At 37.9% G+C, this 18,162-nt stretch overlaps 1 long non-coding RNA gene across 1 annotated transcript in view; it reads right to left on the bottom strand.

Moving 5' to 3' along the window:
• Positions 1–490: 490 nt before the first annotated feature.
• The window catches only part of LOC112585116, a 199,616-nt gene continuing 181,944 nt past the window's right edge, over positions 491–18,162 (bottom strand). Inside the window, exons 6-9 of the long non-coding RNA XR_003109513.3 lie at positions 8,937–8,992; positions 8,396–8,475; positions 6,931–7,060; positions 491–1,216 (exon numbers count right to left, since the gene is read on the bottom strand). This is a non-coding gene — a long non-coding RNA (uncharacterized LOC112585116). The remainder of the gene's footprint in view (positions 1,217–6,930; positions 7,061–8,395; positions 8,476–8,936; positions 8,993–18,162) is intronic.

Raw genomic sequence — 18,162 nt, 5'->3', positions numbered from 1 at the left:
CTTTTTACAGAAAGGCATATTTTCCTATCCATTAAGATTTATAGTTTTCTGCCAACTACTTCACTGGAATAAGTTTTCCCTTTAACAATGCACATACTAGACTGTAATGTACCCATAAAAATTTCTTCTCAGATAGTGCTTACAAAATGCATTTCTTTAGGACTCAAGACAAATAGAAATACAGTATGTGCCATTTAGAACCAAGTATGGCTCTCACTTACTAGGAGAATGTGTTGGAACCACCATTGTTTTATCAGAAGATCAAATTCAAGAAATGAAACATCTCCAGGTTGGGACAAACACATAAACTAACAGTTTTTGAGAAAAATTAGGACTGTCACTGAATCCTCTGGCTCATCGGATCTTCTGTATGGCTTACCCATTAGCTGGACTGCAAGAAATGCATCTTCATTTTCCCATCACTGCCAGACCCATGAACTTGGTGGCATTGACCATAGCACTCTAAAAAAATCAAGGTTTAAAAAAGAGATTTAAAAACAGAGAAAATTTTTTAATCATGCTTTCATAACTTTTGGTGAACAGTTGGTTTAAATTTCCAAATAACTCTTTTCAAAAGGATAGTATCAAAACACATGCAAAAAATAAAAGACTAAATAAAGCACAATAAATTATTTCACTGCTAAGGTATTAGATTTCAAAGAGAGAAAAGAGTACACATAAGGATATTAGAGTGGACGCTATTGGATCTTTGGGAATTGCTGTCAGATATTGATGAAAACAGAAAGACTGTAGGAGATCAGATAAAAGAGAGAAATGATTACATTTGGAAGAACAATGTGGACTACGTGGCCAACAGAGATTTCAAATGTAAGCTAATAGCAGCCCACGAAAGAACAAAGTTGGAGCCAGTCCCACATCTTTAACCACATTTACAATCATTCAGCATCTGTAAAAATTTTTACATAGCATTTTTGCTCATTTCGAAATTTGCAAAATACATATTTAATAGGTTTAGCATGTCAGTCAGTCATTTCGTCCACGGGCAGTGAAAAGGATTTGTGTTTTTTAAAAAATGAGCTGGGTTTTGATGCCTCTGCCCTTTCAGCTCTGCCCCAGCCAGCTGTAATCACAGCTGATTCACAGCCCAGAGATGCTGTAAACAATGTGTTCTGTACATTTCAGCATCCACGCTGCTGCAAAAAGCCATCATCTTATACTTTCATCTTCTTTCTCCCAAATTTCACAGCCCAGCAACCTGGAACAGAGAGACCATTTTCAAATTGCTTATTGTCCTCCTTACTTTACCAAATACCACCAAAGAGAAAAAATAAAAAAATAAAAGATACATATTTTCACAAAACATATTTTCCTATCTGATAGGAATAGTAACTGCTACATTTGAAATGATCAGAGATGACTCAAACTGAAACATAATTTGAAAAAATAATAATTGAAAAGCCAGCTGGGACAGTAACTGGGAAATTGAGCTAGGTCTGCCAGTTCTGCAAGAGCAGGGTTGTCAAATACACCTGGACTGAAAGTCCCTTTTGTGATGATTTCATTATATTAAGACAACCTGAAGTAGTCACAGCATGAATGGCTGTCTGTTTCATTTCAATTATATAGATGTTATTTTACTACAAGACTCAAGCTTTTCAAAGTGTCCCTGAAACTTTTCAAAGGATAGAAATGGATTCCATCCTTTCTTCCTATCTCTGGTCATCTTTATTTACACTTAGTCAACAATTGAAAAGAAAAAATAAAAAACAGTCGATATCAAAGACATGCTAGAAAGGCATCCTGAATTAATTAGTAGCATAGATCCTATTCTTCCTATTGCTTAGGATCTATTACAACAGATATTTGCTTCCAGATGGGGCATCAATACTTCAATTATGGGGTATGAGAACCTCAATTAATAAGTGACTGGATTAGAGAACTTTCCTATCTTTGTGGGCAACAGAAAAGAAATACAAACAGAAATTTGTAGGTGAAAATCTCTCAACAGTACCCAAATTTTGTTATCACTTATAAACCCTAAACTAATTTGATATCAAAACTTCCTTTGGTGTTGCATAAACAGAGATTTGGAAAGCTGCTCCACTCAGTTCATTTCATCTGCCATCTGTAACAACTTCATACTGACTCCATATTTATGTGATTTTATACCCAGAAGTTCATAACAGAATACTATGACTTGCAGCTGAATTACAAAAAGAATTATGCAGATACAGTATAACAGAGCATTTCTTTCATGGAGATCATTTAGGAAGGGGACTTATTTTCATAATCTGCTTTTCAATTTCACTGGAAGAAGAAGGCATAGCTCAAGGTAGTACAAAATTATTAGAGAACTTAACATCTGTTGGTACTTTTCAGTAATATCTTTAAGATAGATTTTTGAATTTGTTTCAATCTTGATTAGAGTTGACACAATGAACAAAAAAAATATTTCTACACAATGGCAAATCCTAACTTAAAATAATATTGTTTCAGTTTGTGGGGGAATATTTTTCAAGGAAATCCTTTCACTTTGTATTTTGAAAGAAAAGAAAAAGTACTGATTGGAATTAGTGTCTTCCTTGTAAGCAGTTACATTTTCATCTGAGATGATTTAGGTGGCATGGTGGTAAAGATATGAGCAAAATAACCATTTGGTGAAAATGTCTTGCAATTCTATAATGAATCAATGCACAGCTTTTTGGGTGTTTTTCTTCCCAGGGTCTCTCATCACATTCTAGTTTCTAGATTACAATCTAGTATTGTGGTAGTAAAGTGCTCTGGAGTGAGACATCTTGGGCCTGAGATCTCAACCAACTCCTTATAACTGTGTATTGAGCAAGTTACTCAACTTTCCTTATCTATAATATAGTGGCCTTATTTCTTCCATTGTAAAATTGTTGTGAAATTGAGACAATGTGTAAAAAATGGTTCATTCACTGCTAAGTATGTAGTAATTGCACTATATTTAATATTAAATTGGCAAAATTTTTAAACTAAAGAGTGATTATCTGCTGCTTAGCAATCTGGCTGAGGAAAACTACAAGCCTTGTAAACCATCAAGGACCCCCACCGCCAGGACAAACCCTCAGCCTTTCAGAATGTGGTTACTGCTCATGACCCCAACCTACATAGAGTCAAAATGTTATTACTATTTTATCAAGTAAGTTCAAACTTCTCTCCTCTTAAATCCACACCCCCCTCATTGGTCTAAGTGCTCCATGCCTTAATGGGCAGGACAACTTTCTCTCAATGTTTTATTTCATTTTCAATCTACTCTAATGACCACTCCTCAAGTCCAAGTGTATTATCCTGGAACTATTATTGTTGCAAATCAAATTCCCAAGAAAAACAGTATCAGTAGATTTCTTTTCACTTAATGTATTATCAGACAATACGAAACATAGATCTAACAAAACACATCTCCTCAATCTGTGAAGAAATGCCCTTAAGTTGAACCACAAATTTGGTTTCATATCACTAACTCTTCTAAGAAAAAGAAACAAAATAAGAACAGACTGCCCTTGCTGATTATATTTAAAGAACTTCCCTCATGAGATAGAGAGGTGTTTGATTCTTAAGAGGTTTTTCAGATGGGTATTCTTTAGTTGGTTTCTTATTATTAAATTGTCTGTTTTTATTCGTTTTAAGGGGGTAACAGATGAAACTATTCAGCTGTCAAAAGCTCATATATAAGTTATCTATTGCTGTATAAAAAACTACCTCAAAACTTAATGACTTATAGGACTGACCATTTTATTTGCTTATTACTCTATGTGTTAGCCATTTGGGCTGGGCTCAACTGGGAGGCTCTTCTGCTTCGGTTACCTATGGTCACTTACGAAACTGCAGTCAACCAGTAATGAAACTGGAGTGTCATGGGCTAACTTGGCCTCACAGAAATCTCTGGAAATTATCAGTAACAGTTGACTGGGACACATGTCTCCAGCAGGAGAGCCTGAGATGGTGGCTAGGTTCCAGAGTACAAGTACAGAAGCTACAAGACCACCTGAGAATTAGATTCACATGCCATCATTTCTACTTCATTCTGTTGGTCAAGGCATCATGTGGCTAAGCCCAGAGACATGTATACACAGAGAGGAATTATAGCATCCACACTGCCAATATTCTGCCATGCCCCATAAACCTTTGTAAGAATCAATTAATCCATGCTTAATTTCTACTCATCTTCCTGATTCACTTAGATGACTTTTTTCCTTACTATGCACTGTGTGCCAGATGCTAGTGATACAGAAGGAGCTATATACGTGTGCGTGTGTGTGTATCCGTGTGTGTGTGTGTGTGTGTGTGTGTACAGCTCTTGCTCTAAATGATTTTGTCTCTGCCAGAGAGTAAAGTTTAGTACATTTCCTGGATGTGAAGTGGCTCAGTGACCATGTGACGCAATTACTTGTGTTCAGCTGAACTGCTGAACCCGACCAGGCACTGCAGAGATGTATGCTATTCATCACAAAATGGACTGGGCAAGAAAGTTTACATGTGCGTTTACAAATTCAACCTCATTACTTCATGACAGTAAATGAATAGAAGCAAGCAAATCAAATACTCTTTTTTTTTTTTTTTTTGCTAAGACTAAATTAATTACATTGTCATCACACTTGCATGACAAAACAGGTTTTGATCCCCTCTGAAGCAGATTAGGGTGGTAGTTAAGAATTTGGTTATGCAAAAGAAAACAGAAAAAAAAATAAATATATATATTCTTTTTTCATATGTAAGTGAAGTCTCCACATTCTCACCAAAAATAGAAGCTATACTATAATCTATCTCATACAATTATATGTGGAACAGAGAAGAGAAAGCACAAAGTGTATAAAATTCTTCATTACATATATAACAGTATTATTATTTTATAACTTGTGAAGAACAAGGACCCTCATTTAGAACTGTTTGCTGAAAGATTCAGAATCTGAACTTACTTAAGTGTCAACGGTTTCTCTTCTTTACCCCTTACCTTTCAAGGATCTTGGAAAACCAAACAAAAAATAATAGAAGAAGGTTTAAATGTAGTATACTGGTTTGAACTGGGATCAACTGTCTTTTCCTGAAACAATTTTTTTTAATTGGATGGAACATAAAAAAAAAATGTGTGTGTGTGTATTTACTACTGATGGTAGCAAATGACTTCTGATTTTCCTTTTTTTCTGACAGAAAAAAATCTTTGCTTTCTTGTAATACATTTTATTTTTCTAATCTCTTACTCCACAAGATATATTGAGTATGGAATAATAGAAAAAAAGAATACCCACTTGACATACTCTACATTCATTCCAGGGCCAAGAACTGCCAATTCAGAAACAAGGACTAAAATTCATGACATTAAGAGGGAAGGTCAGATTTCAGTGTTTTCAGTAAAGATATGCCAGGAACCTGATATTTAGGGCCAAATTCCAATTTTAAAAATTAGCTTTTATCTACCCAAAGTTGTGATGCTATACCAATTAAGGAATAAAATATCCCTCTGCACTCTGGACGCCACCAACCCGATGCTAGAAGATTCTTGCAGCTGACAATGCCTGACTCTAAAGTTGCAACTGCTGGACTTCAGTTGGTTATGTCATCACTTGAGCATTATTTAAATACGTTTCTCCTTTTAATTCAATTTCCTGTTTTGTTTTCTCAAAACCATAAATTGTCTCTTAAGAAAGTTTACAAAATGCATATTGTTTTCCCCTGAGACCTGTGCTATTCCTGAACTGGGTACTGCCTGCCTGCCAAATGACTTTTTTTTTTTTTTTTTAAGTTTTCCCTTTATTGGTTTTGCATAATGGTTGCAACAATTTTCAAGTAATGAAAAAAGAATGAAGAATGTATGTCCTTTCCAGCAGAGAGCCACAATGTTAATGCTAAAACAAAGCAAAACAAAACAAAACTCCACCCTCCAAGTGGGCTTGGACACCCAGCCACCCTCTTCCCAGTGCCCTTATTTGGATTTTAAGATGTTTCTTACCATTTTTCCTCTTGTTCAAAATAAACTACTTATGCCCAAAGAAAATCTGCCATGTAGGACATTTATGGTAACGTTCTTGTGGTTTGGGTTGGACCCTAGATCCGCTACCAACTAGTGTAGAACCCTTGGGGGATGTGACCTAACTTCTCTGAACCTATACTGTGTCAATTGTAAACAAAGAATAATGGAGCTTACTTCACTGGATTGTTTTGAAGATGAAAGATGCGACTGTGAGCGTGCCCAACGCAGTGTAAATTGAAGCTGAATGTGAATCAGTTGTCTGTTTTATGGGTGAAATGACCATTTTCTGCCCTCAAGGCACACTGGGTAGATGGAGAAGGAGAAGGACATGGGGAGAGAGACTGTGATGAAAAGCAAGCCCACTGGAGAGACGCACTGACCTGATGGGGAGGGACCAGATCCCGTCCTGCTGGATGCCAGAAACAGATAACAGATCTGCATAAAATGGGGTTTTAACCCAGTTTTGCATCCACAATAGCACGTAATACACACTAATGATTGCTGAATTTTTTTTATAGCCCAAAACAAGTATTACCATACACAGGAACCTATAATGGAAGTCCATAAGCCATAGCTTGTGACCAAATCTGGCTCACTGTCTATTATTGTAAATAAAGTTTTATTGGGATGGAGCCACACATCTTTAAGTATTGTTTATGTGGCTTTTATGCTACAATGGAGAGTTAAGCCTTCACTGCAGAGACCTTTCATGGCCCACAAAGCCAAAAATAGTTACCATCTGGCCCTGGTCCTGTATAGAAATTTTACCAAACCCTGGCCTATGGAATTGAGTTACCTATTCACTTCTGCCTGACTAGTGAGAGAGCTCTTGGAGAACGTCTAATTCACATACCATGTGGTTTTTTGAAGATTATATTTTGATGTAGAAGCTTCATTTTCTCAAGGAAATTATTTACTCAATGCTTTTTTAAAGGAGAACCTAATTTTATTAAAAACAAACAAAAAACAAAGAGTACCTATGATGTGCTGAGACATGTCATTAGCAATAGTAGGCATCTTGATGCAGGAAGGGTACCATAATGCAGAGGATGAACTAACGGCCCTGGGGTGGACCCCTCCATGCTGACTCTCAGCATAAAGCCAAAGCTAAGGTAAACACAAAAAGAAAAATGAATACCACTGAATTTATTTTATTTTATTTTCATTCCCAGCCTTCCTCTGGATCTGGTGCATGCATGTGTGCTAAGTCGCTTCAGTTGTGTCCGACTCTTTGTGACCCTATGGATTGTGGCCTTCCAGGCTCCTCTGTCCATGGGATTCTCCAGGCAAGAATACTGGAGTGTGTTGCCATGCCCTCCTCAGGGGGATCTTCCTAACACAAAGATTGCACCCATGTTTCTTACGTCTCCTGTATTGGCAGGTGGGTTCTTTAACACTAGCACCAACTGGGAAGCCCGTCTACCTTGGACTCACGTGAAATATCACCACGTGGAGACACTGGACAACCATGTGACAAAAGACACAGGTTCATGGAAACCTGACTTGTAGATCAGAGGCCCAGTTACAGTAGTCATGCCACACCAGGGCTGACATTTCTACCTTGGCAGAAATTGTGTACATGTGGCCCCTCATTCTCCAAGGTCACATTCTGGGTGCTAGAACACGATGTGCAACTGTGTTTGGCTGGCCTAAGGAGGAGATAAAACAATTGATAATTGACTTGAGGTCATATCCTCTCTAAATGGCAGCTGCTTATACTGTATTTACTGTACAAGAAAGGCCAAGTTGGCATGGCTTTTTGACTCTCTCTGCAAAATCCATTTGGATCCATTTATTTTACTACTATCAACCTGGGGGACAAAGGAAAATTCAGCCCTAGGAATGTAGAAACCACTGTACTTAAAATGATATCCTTTGCTTATTCATTTTAAGTAGAAGGCCACACAGACACAGAAAAGCAGCAGGCTCATGAATTGAGATTTAAGGTCCATTCTGGCAAAAGGGTCCTCCCTGATGCTCAATCCTAGAGGCAGTACTCCTCAGTCTTGAATAATTTCCAAACCTTCCAGGCCCAGGAGAGTTTTGCATGTTGAAAGACTGCAGGACGGGACCCCATAACATTCCCCAGAAAGTTCAGGCTGAAACTGCATTCAGGCCAAATCTGTATGGTGCATTGCTCTGTAATTGTTGGGTTTCTTCCAGAAGGTTTTCAACACATGGGACTCCAATGAAGTTCAGCATGTGGAAAGGGTTGAAGCCTGAAGCCTGTGTGTTTGTAATGGAAACAGAGCAGTGACCCTGTGATCCAGGTCCGTATCTGTGCCCCCATAAATTGTGTTTCTCTAAACAGAGCAGCAGAAATGCCCATGATGGGTGGGGGCAGAGAGAGTCTGTAAAAGGCTCCCTCAGGTAGGGAGGTGGCAGAGCCTCCTAATAAGAAAACAATGAGTTTAAGAAGATCTTTACAGTTTGCAAAAGTACCTTCACATTTAAGATTCTCAGAACAAGCCTCTGATGTGGGTAAGGCAAGCATTGCTTTCCTCCTTTTATACATGAAGCATCTGAAACAGAAAAGTCAAAGGTCTTTCTCAAGGTTCATAGAGAGCCAGTCAGAATCAGAGCTAATGTCCTTTGATACCTAGTTCAATATTCTTTCTAATGAATTATTCTCTGATTTTTGCTTCCATGTGACTGTCTAACACTATCATAGGTATTCAAACACAATACCTGTCCATGAAATAAATCTTATGCAAACACTCTCAAAGACTTGAGCAACCTGAGGCAAGAGTGAAGGACAAGAAACATTTGCCAATCATAATGATTATATTAATAAATGCCTTGAGAACATAAAGCTTCTTTTATGAAATATAATCTAGTATAACTAGAAGTTTGGAATGGTCCCTTCAATCTTGAATGGGCATGATTTCATTGTCATTGATGAGTAGGAAACAGAGCTGAGTCAGGCACCACCAGCCAGTAATTCTGTAATAGATATCAACCAAGGTTCAGATAACTGAGTTACCTTAAAGCAGGGGTCTCCAACTTCCAAAATCCAATGCCTGATGATCCGAGGTGGAACTGATGTAATAATAATAAAAATAATGTGCACAATAAATGTAATCCACTTGAATGATCCCAAATCCCTCCCTCCACCCAGTCCATGGCAAAACTGTCTTCTACAAAAATCAGTCCCAGGTACCAGAAAGATTGGGGGTTGCTGCCTTAGAGGACACACAGATGTCCATGAAGACAGCAATGAGAAGAATACGCTTAAGACCAAAAGTGAGGCCCATGGGAAAGCCCTCTCCATCAGAGGAACAGACATGGCTTTCTTCTTATATACACACCCACTGAGTCCTACCATGATTAAGTAAAAAAGCCCTTGAGCTTGCTCCCCATGACTTAGTGCATCAAACATGCAGTGCATTCCACTATCTGATACTCCTCAAGGTGTTCAGGTAGCCTGGACTCCACTGTTCTCCTTTGTGTTTGTCCCACCTGACTCCACGTTCCCTCTATCCCATCAACAATCCAAAGATATGGAAGAGGAAATCAGAGGGATGCAAAGTGCTTTGGAATATATGGTACTGAAAAACAAAGTCTAGCCAAATCACAAGTCAAAAAAATACAGTAGCAATTAGGTATCAAGGAAATTCATGCTAAAAAAAAGGGAGTTCAGCAGCCAGACCCTGAATTTAGGTTAGCTGGGTCTTTTCTACCAGTCTGTGCATTCTCTCCACAGATACTTGCATAATCACAGTGCTCCATGCATCTCCCTTAGAGAGTGAGAATATGAACATTTTTATTTCTTTTCTTTTTGCACCTTTTAATATGAATAAAGCTGGAACTCACATAGCACTAATTAAAAATAAATGTAGACTTTTTCAGTCTCCCAACATAGAAGAATATCAAACATTGGTTTGACAGAGGTAAAATAAAACAGAAGTTATACGACATTAGCCAGAAACTTCTTTTTCAAAAACAAAAATTATGTGTTTTTGGAAATGAGGACTAAGTGGCATAGCTTGTTTTGTAACTTCAGTACTTGTGATAGGTTTGTTCATATTTTCTTTTTCTTCCTGGTTCAGTCTTAGAAGACTGTATCTTTCTAACAATTTGCCCATTTCTTCTAAGTTGTTCATTTTATTGTAGCAATCTCTTATGATCCTTTGTACTTCTTTGGTGTCAACTTCTCTTTTTTCAGTTCTAGTTTTATTGATTTGAGTCCTCTTCCTTCTTTTCTTGATGAGTTTGGCTAAAGGTTTAACAATTTTGTTTGTCTTCTCAAAGAACTAGCTTTCAGTTTCATTGATCTTTGTTATTGTTTTCTTCATGTCTATTTCATTTATTTCTGCTCTTACCTTTGTGACTTCTTTCCTTATACTAACTTTGGGTTTTATTTGTTCCTTTCTCTAGTTGCTTTAGGTATAAAGTTAAGTTGGTTATTTGAGATTTTTCTTATTTCCTAAGGTAATGCTGCTGCTGCTAAGTCACTTCAGTCTTAACTTCCGTCTTAGAACTCTTTTCATTGCACCCCCTAGGTCTTAGATTGTCATCTTTTTATTGTCATTTGTCTCTAGGTAATTTTTTATTTCCTCTTGGATTTCTTCAGTGAGCCATTGGTTGTTTAGTTAGCTTGTTTTTTTAATGATGCAATCATTTGTTCAAAGTATCATCATTCTATGTAAGAAGACAGATGGATGGCCAACAGGCATGTGAAAAGATGCTCAACATCACTAATTTTTAGAGAAAAGGAAATCAAAAATAAAATATGGTGTCACTTCACTCCAGTCAGAGTAGCCATCATCAAAAAAGTCTACAAATAATAAATGCTGGAGAGGATGTAGAGAAAAGGAACCCCTCCTACACTGATGTTAAAAATATAAATTGGTACAGTCACTATGGAGAACAGTATGGAAGTTCCTCATAAAAACTAAAAATACAGTTACCATATGATCTAGCAATCCCACTCCTAGACATATATCTGGAAAAGATGAAGACCCCAATTCAAAAAGATGCACACACCCCAATGTTAATAGCAGCACTATTTACAATATCCAAGACACGGAAGCAATGTACGTGTCCATTGACAGAATGAATAAAGAAGATACAATATATTGAAAAATAAAAACCATATGATTATCTCAATAGATGCAGAGAAAGCCTTTGACAAAATTCAACATCCATTTATGATAAAAACTCTCCAGAAAGCAAGAATAGAAGGAACATACCTCAACATAATAAAAGCTATATATGACAAACCCACAGCAAACATTATCCTCAATGATGAAAAATTGAAAGCATTTCCTCTAAAGTCAGGAACAAGACAAGGGTGCCCACTTTCACCATTACTATTCAACATAGTTTTGGAAGTTTTGACCACAGCAATCAGAGCAGAAAAAGAAATAAAAGGAATCCAAATTGGAAAAGAAGAAGTAAAACTCTCACTATTTGCAGATGACATGATCCTCTACATAGAAAACCATAAAGACACCACCAGAAAATTACTAGAACTAATCAATGACTATAGTAAAGTTGCAGGATATAAAATCAACACCCAGAAATCCCTTGCATTCCTATACACTAATAATGAGAAAACAGAAAGAGAAATTAAGGAAACAATTCCATTCACCATTGCAACGGAAAGAATAAAATACTTAGGAATATATCTACCTAAAGAAACTAAAGACCTGTATATAGAAAACTATAAAACACTGGTGAAAGAAATCAAAGAGGACACTAATAGATGGAGAAATATACCATGTTCATGGATTGGAAGAATCAATATAGTGAAAATGAGTATACTACCCAAAGCAATTTATAGATTCAATGCAATCCCTATCAAGCTACCAACGGTATTCTTCACAGAGCTAGAACAAATAATTTCACAATTTGTATGGAAATACAAAAAACCTTGAATAGCCAAAGCTATCTTGAGAAAGAAGAATGGAACTGGAGGAATCAACCTACCTGACTTCAGGCTCTACTACAAAGCCACAGTTATCAAGACAGTATGGTACTGGCACAAAGACAGAAATATAGATCAATGGAACAAAATAGAAAGCCCAGAGATAAATCCATGCACATATGGACACCTTATCTTTGACAAAGGAGGCAAGAATATACAATGGATTAAAGACAATCTCTTTAACAAGTGGTGCTGGGAAAACTGGTCAACCACTTGTAAAAGAATGAAACTAGAACACTTTCTAACACCATACACAAAAAGAAACTCAAAATGGATTAAAGATCTCAGTGTAAGACCAGAAACTATAAAACTCCTAGAGGAGAACATAGGCAAAACACTCTCCGACATACATCACAGCAGGATCCTCTATGACCCACCTCCCAGAATATTGGAAATAAAAGCAAAAATAAACAAATGGGACCTAATTAAACTTAAAAGCTTCTGCACATCAAAGTAAACTATTAGCAAGGTGAAAAGGCAGCCTTCAGAATGGGAGAAAATAATAGCAAATGAAGCAACTGACAAACAACTAATCTCAAAAATATACAAGCAACTCCTACAGCTCAACTCCAGGAAAATAAATGACCCAATCAAAAAATGGGCCAAAGAACTAAATATACATTTCTCCAAAGAAGACATCCAGATGACTAACAAACACATGAAAAGATGCTCAACATCACTCATTATCAGAGAAATGCAAATCAAAACCACTATGAGGTACCATTTCACATCAGTCAGAATGGCTGTGATCCAAAAGTCTACAAGCAATAAATGCTGGAGAGGGTGTGGAGAAAAGGGAACCCTCTTACACTGTTGGTGGGAATGCAAACTAGTACAGCCACTATGGAGAACAGTGTGGAGATTCCTTAAAAAACTGGAAATAGAACTGCCTTATGATCCAGCAGTCCCACTACTGGGCATACACACTGAGGAAACCAGAAGGGAAAGAAGACACGTGTACCCCAGTGTTCATCGCAGCACTGTTTATAATAGCCAGGACATGGAAGCAACCTAGATGCCCATCAGCAGATGAATAGATAAGAAAGCTATGGTACATATACACAATGGAGTATTACTCAGCCTTAAAAAGAATACATTTGAATCAGTTCTAATGAGGTGGATGAAACTGGAACCTATTATACAGAGTGAAGTAAGCCAGAAAGAAAAACACCAATACAGTATACTAACACATATATATGGAATTTAGAAAGATGGTAACAATAACCCTGTGTACGAGGCAACAAAAGAGACACTGATGTATAGCTCAGTCTTATGGACTCTGTGGGAGAGGGAGAAGGTGGGGAGATTTGGGAGAATGGCATTGAAACATGTATAATATCATGTATGAAACGAGTTGCCAGTCCAGGTTCGATGCACGATACCGGATGCTTGGGGCTGGTGCACTGGGATGACCCAGAGGGAGGGTATGGGGAGGGAGGAGGGAGGAGGGTTCAGGATGGGGAGCACGGGTATACCTGTGGCGGATTCATTTCGATGTTTGGCAAAACTAATACAATTATGTAAAGTTTAAAAATAAAATAAAATTTAAAAAAAAGATACAATATATATACACAATGGAATATTATTCATCCATGAAAAAGAATGAAATAAGATAATTTGCAACAACATGGATGGACCTTGAGGTTAACATACTAAGTGAAGTAAGTCAGGCAAAGAAAGACAAAGATCATGATATCACTTATGTATGGAATCTAAAAAAAGAGATACAAATGAACTTATTTATAAAACAAAAACAGATTCACAGACATAGAAAACAATCTTATGGTTACCAAAGGGAAATTAGGGGGAGGGATAAATCAGGAGTTTGACATTAACAGATACACATAACTATATATACGATAGATAGACAAGGATCTACAGTACAGCACAGGGAACTGTATTCAAAATCTTGTAATAGCATACAATGGAAAAGAAACTGAAAAATAAGTGATATATATCACTTTGATGTGTATCTGAAACTAACACAACAGTGTAAATCAACTATAGTTCAGTACAAAAAAGTTTTTGATCAGAGCCACGGTTCATCCAACTCAATAAATTAGCATGACGGCCTTATGATGAATCCGGTGGTTGCCCACTATGTTGCCACTTTTCAACTTCATGTTCTTTACATAAGTAAGAGGCCTCAAGATCCCTGGTGCTCTGTACAACTGTTTAGGGTGTGCCCTGCATAAGAGAGCCTGTCCGGCAGGCTTAGATCTCACTCCTGCACTCAAGGAATTCACCTGGCATCCATCTCTAAGGGGGGAAATTTTTTAAAAAATTAGATCAAAGGTACTGGTTGAGCTAGCCTGGAGCTTGGCCATCAGTAATCTCAGCTTTGATTAAAAATAAAATCAGGAAAGTTTATAAAACATGTCAAGAATCATATCACCAAAAGTCTCCCTTTGAGAATAGGGTAATAAGTGACACTGTAAGAGAATCAGAGGGAAAGAGGCTTTATTCAATGATTTAGCATGAAGAATTTATGAGCATTACCATTTTTCATCAAAAGTGGCATTAAATTACTATCACCTGCTGTGCAAGAACAGTAGCTTTAGTTTGTGATAGCACCGAAAGTTATTACTGAATCAATATCTGTACACTTCCTCCTTCCCAACTTCTCCCTCCTTCTCTTTCCTAGCATTTCTGTCTCTCTGCTTACATTGTCCATTTTTTCTTGCATGCTGTCTACTGTATCTATTAGTGCTCTTAACCTATTAATCATCTTTATTTTAAATTCCCCATTTCATAATTCCAGCATCCTGTCATGTCTGGTTCTTATGCTTGCTCTGCCTTCTCAAACTGTGTTTTCTGCCTTTTGATATGCCTTGCAATTTTTTCTTGATATTCAGATATCATGTAAAAGACAAAAGGGACTACTATAAATAGGCCTTAGTAACATGGTGGTGAGATGGGAATGGAAGTGTTCTATAGGTCTTAATTAGGTCTCAGACTTTTAGTGAGCTGTGCCTTTGGGCTGTGAACTTCACAAGTTTCTTGCATTTTTTCTTTCCTCCCTTACTTGAGGCAGGATGGGTAGAGCTGGATAGAGTTGTGTTAGTTCCCTGCCCCCAGGTCAGTTCAGTTCAGTCACTCAGTCCTGTTTGACTCTTTGTGACCCCATGGACTGCAGCACGCCAGGCTTCCCTATCTATCACCAACTCCCTGAGCCTACTCAAACTCATGTCCATCATGTCAGTGATGCCATCCAACCATCTCATCCTCTATTGTCCACTTCTCCTCCTGCCTTCAATCTTTCCCAGCATCAGGGTCTTTTCCAATGAGTCAGCTCTTAGCTCAGGTGGCCAAAGTACGGGAGTTTCAGCTTCAACATCAGTCCTTCCAATGAATAGTCAGGACTGATCTCCTTTAGGATGGACTGGTTGGATCTGCTTGCAGTCCAAGGGACTCTCAAGAGTCTTCTCCAATACCACAATTCAAAAGCATCAATTCTTCGGCACTCAGCTTTCTTTATAGTCCAACTCTCACATCCACACATGACTACTGGAAAAAGCATACCTTTGACTAGATGGACCTTTGTTGGCAAAGCAATGTCTCTGCTTTTTAATATACTGTCTAGGTCAGTTAAGTTCTGATAATAATGCCCCAGGAGGGTAGCCTCTAGTTAACTGGTTTCCCCTGATGGCGGAAGAACTGAGTCCTCTAGTGTATTTCAAAATGGTCTTCTTCCAGCTCCTCCTGCAGGAAGTTCTAGGAGATTTTTCCCTAGTATTTACTGTGGGAATCTGGTGGAGCTCCTGGAGGTAAATATCACAGTGTTGTGGGAGCCCTCCTGTGACTGGATCCCCTGGAGTTGTTAATTCAGAATTTTCCAGTGAGCCTGCAGTAATCCATCAATTGCATTTAGGTTTTTAACTCCTGCAGTGGTTTCTACGTTGTGAGTTTTCACTCTGGGAAGCGTAGACTCCATGCATAGACTTTACTGTCTCTCCAAGTAGTCTGCCGTGTGTCTACCCTTCTCTTGTGAATACAAGAAGGGCTGTTGTTTTGTCACTGTCTTCAGCTTTTTCCTTTTAGGACAAAATAGCAACTCCCAAGCATCTAATGTGAAAAACCAGAAACTGGAAGTCTCTGTCCACTTTCTAAAAGGAAAGGATTCTGGATTTCTATGTCACCTTTCATGCTCTTTGTCATACTGAAATCTGGATAGCAGGCTATTTCTCCAGATAATCCATGAGAGGCAGTTCAGTTCAGTTCAGTCACTCAGTCATGTCCAACTCTTTGCAACCCCATGAACTGCAGCACTCCAGGCCTCCCTTTCTATTACCAACTCCCGGAGTTTACCCAAACTCATGTCCATTGTGTTGGTGATGCCATACAAACATCTCATCCTCTGTCATCCTCTTCTCCTCCTGCCCTCAATCTTTCCCAGCATCAGGGTCTTTTCCAATAAGTCAGCTCTTCACATCAGGTGGCCAAAGTATTGGAGTTTCAGCTTCAGCTGAATATTCAGTGAATATTCAGGACTGCATTTCCTTTAGAATGGACTCGTTGGATCTCCTTGCAGTCTAAGGGACTCTCAAGAGTCTTCTCCAACACCACAGTTCAAAAGCATCAATTCTTTGGCACTCAGCTTTCTCTATAGTCCAACTCTCACATCCATATATGACTACTGGAAAAACCATAGCCTTGACTAGATGGAGGCAGAGTGGAAATTTTACTCCCCAACCCCTCGGCTCAGAGGAGTAGAGAAAGGAAAATTGTGAGATAGTGAGTGGCATGGATTATTTCGATGAGAACAACTGGAGTATATATTTTTAGCTACCACACTGCAATATGGAATTTTGGGGGGAAGGGGAAGCTATTCAGACAATATTTTCAGGAAGCATTCCTTGTGTCATTTAGAGTAAAACCCCTACCTCACATTCTTTCAGAAAAACTGTAGGAAAAAGTCAACATTATTTCTCAAGGCTTCTTTTTTTTTTTTTGCACCATTGTACAGGTTTATTTTGCCAAGCCCACAGAGACATACAAGAGTAGTGCTTTCCCTGGCGGACCAGTTTCCAACTGTCCCCTCTATGAAATGATCTATGCAAAGAGGAAATCAAGTGGGGACCCAGTGATATTTATTAGTTATTCCTCTTTTGAATTTAGGATGGTGCTAGTGAGAAAGAACCTGCCTGCCAAAATGCAGGAGACTTAAGAGATGTGGGTTCAATCCCTGGGTCAGGAAGATCCCCTGGAGGAGGGCATGACAGCCCACTCCAGTGTTCTTGCATGGAGAATCCCGTAGACAGAGAAGCCAGGTGGGTACAGTCCATAGAGTCACAAAGAATTAGACATGACTGAAGCAACTTAGCATGCATGTATGCAAATAGACATTCCTCTATTGGGTCCTAATCAATGTAACATTTGCAGATTAAGAAGCTTGGAAATATAAAAATTCCAAATATAAAAATAATGCACAAATTACATTATTTGAGGTAATAATTTAATAATTATTGAAATAGCTCTTGAAATAATATTTTGTTGAATTCGATGAGTTACATTAATTTTAAAGTTTAACATTAAAAAAAGTAAGAACTGACATCTAGTAGAGAAGAGCTTTCTAAGCATAAAGCAAAAATCATAAAGGAAAACAATGTATTTGAGGAAAAAAGTTAAAATTCTCTCTACACTAAAAACACTAGATATAACATACTAGGGGAGTAATATTTATAAAATATATGGTAGACAACTATCCTTAGTAACTATCCTTAATTATAAAAAATAATACTTCTTTTACATCAACAGGAAAAAGAGGAGTTCTTAATTGAAAAAATACACAAAGGACACAAAGAGGCAAATTACAAAGGAAAAATAAACAAATGAGTCTATGTTCAACTTAACCAGCATCACACAATGAGTTCCATTTTCAGCTATCAAATTGGCAAAGGTTAAAACCAAAATGAATTCCCTGTGATGGTAAGATTATGGGAAAGCATGTGCTCTTACAGGCTGCCAGTTCAACAGGACTTCTGTGTAGCAGATACAGAAGTGAATAAGAAAGTCAGATTCAGCCCCTGTGGAACTCTAGGTCTATGGGGAAAACACTGTAAACAGAGATAGGCATTAAACAGTCAAAGCATTTAAGACCTTAAGTGTAGCTTCAGAGTAGATACACATATATTATCCCACTGCTCCCCTAACCCTGTGGTTTGGGCACAGACTAGCAAGGCTGGAATCCAATCATTTAGGGGTGCATGTGATGTATAAGGTATAGCTCAGTGTAAAGAAGCAATGTTATACAGCACAGCATCTCTCTATGACATCCCCA

The sequence above is a fragment of the Bubalus bubalis genome, chromosome 5 (assembly GCF_019923935.1).
Source record: "Bubalus bubalis isolate 160015118507 breed Murrah chromosome 5, NDDB_SH_1, whole genome shotgun sequence".
Taxonomy (NCBI): Eukaryota; Metazoa; Chordata; class Mammalia; order Artiodactyla; family Bovidae; genus Bubalus; species Bubalus bubalis.
The sequence above is the reverse complement of the archived record's forward strand: the minus strand, read 5'-3'. Positions and strand labels throughout refer to the sequence as shown.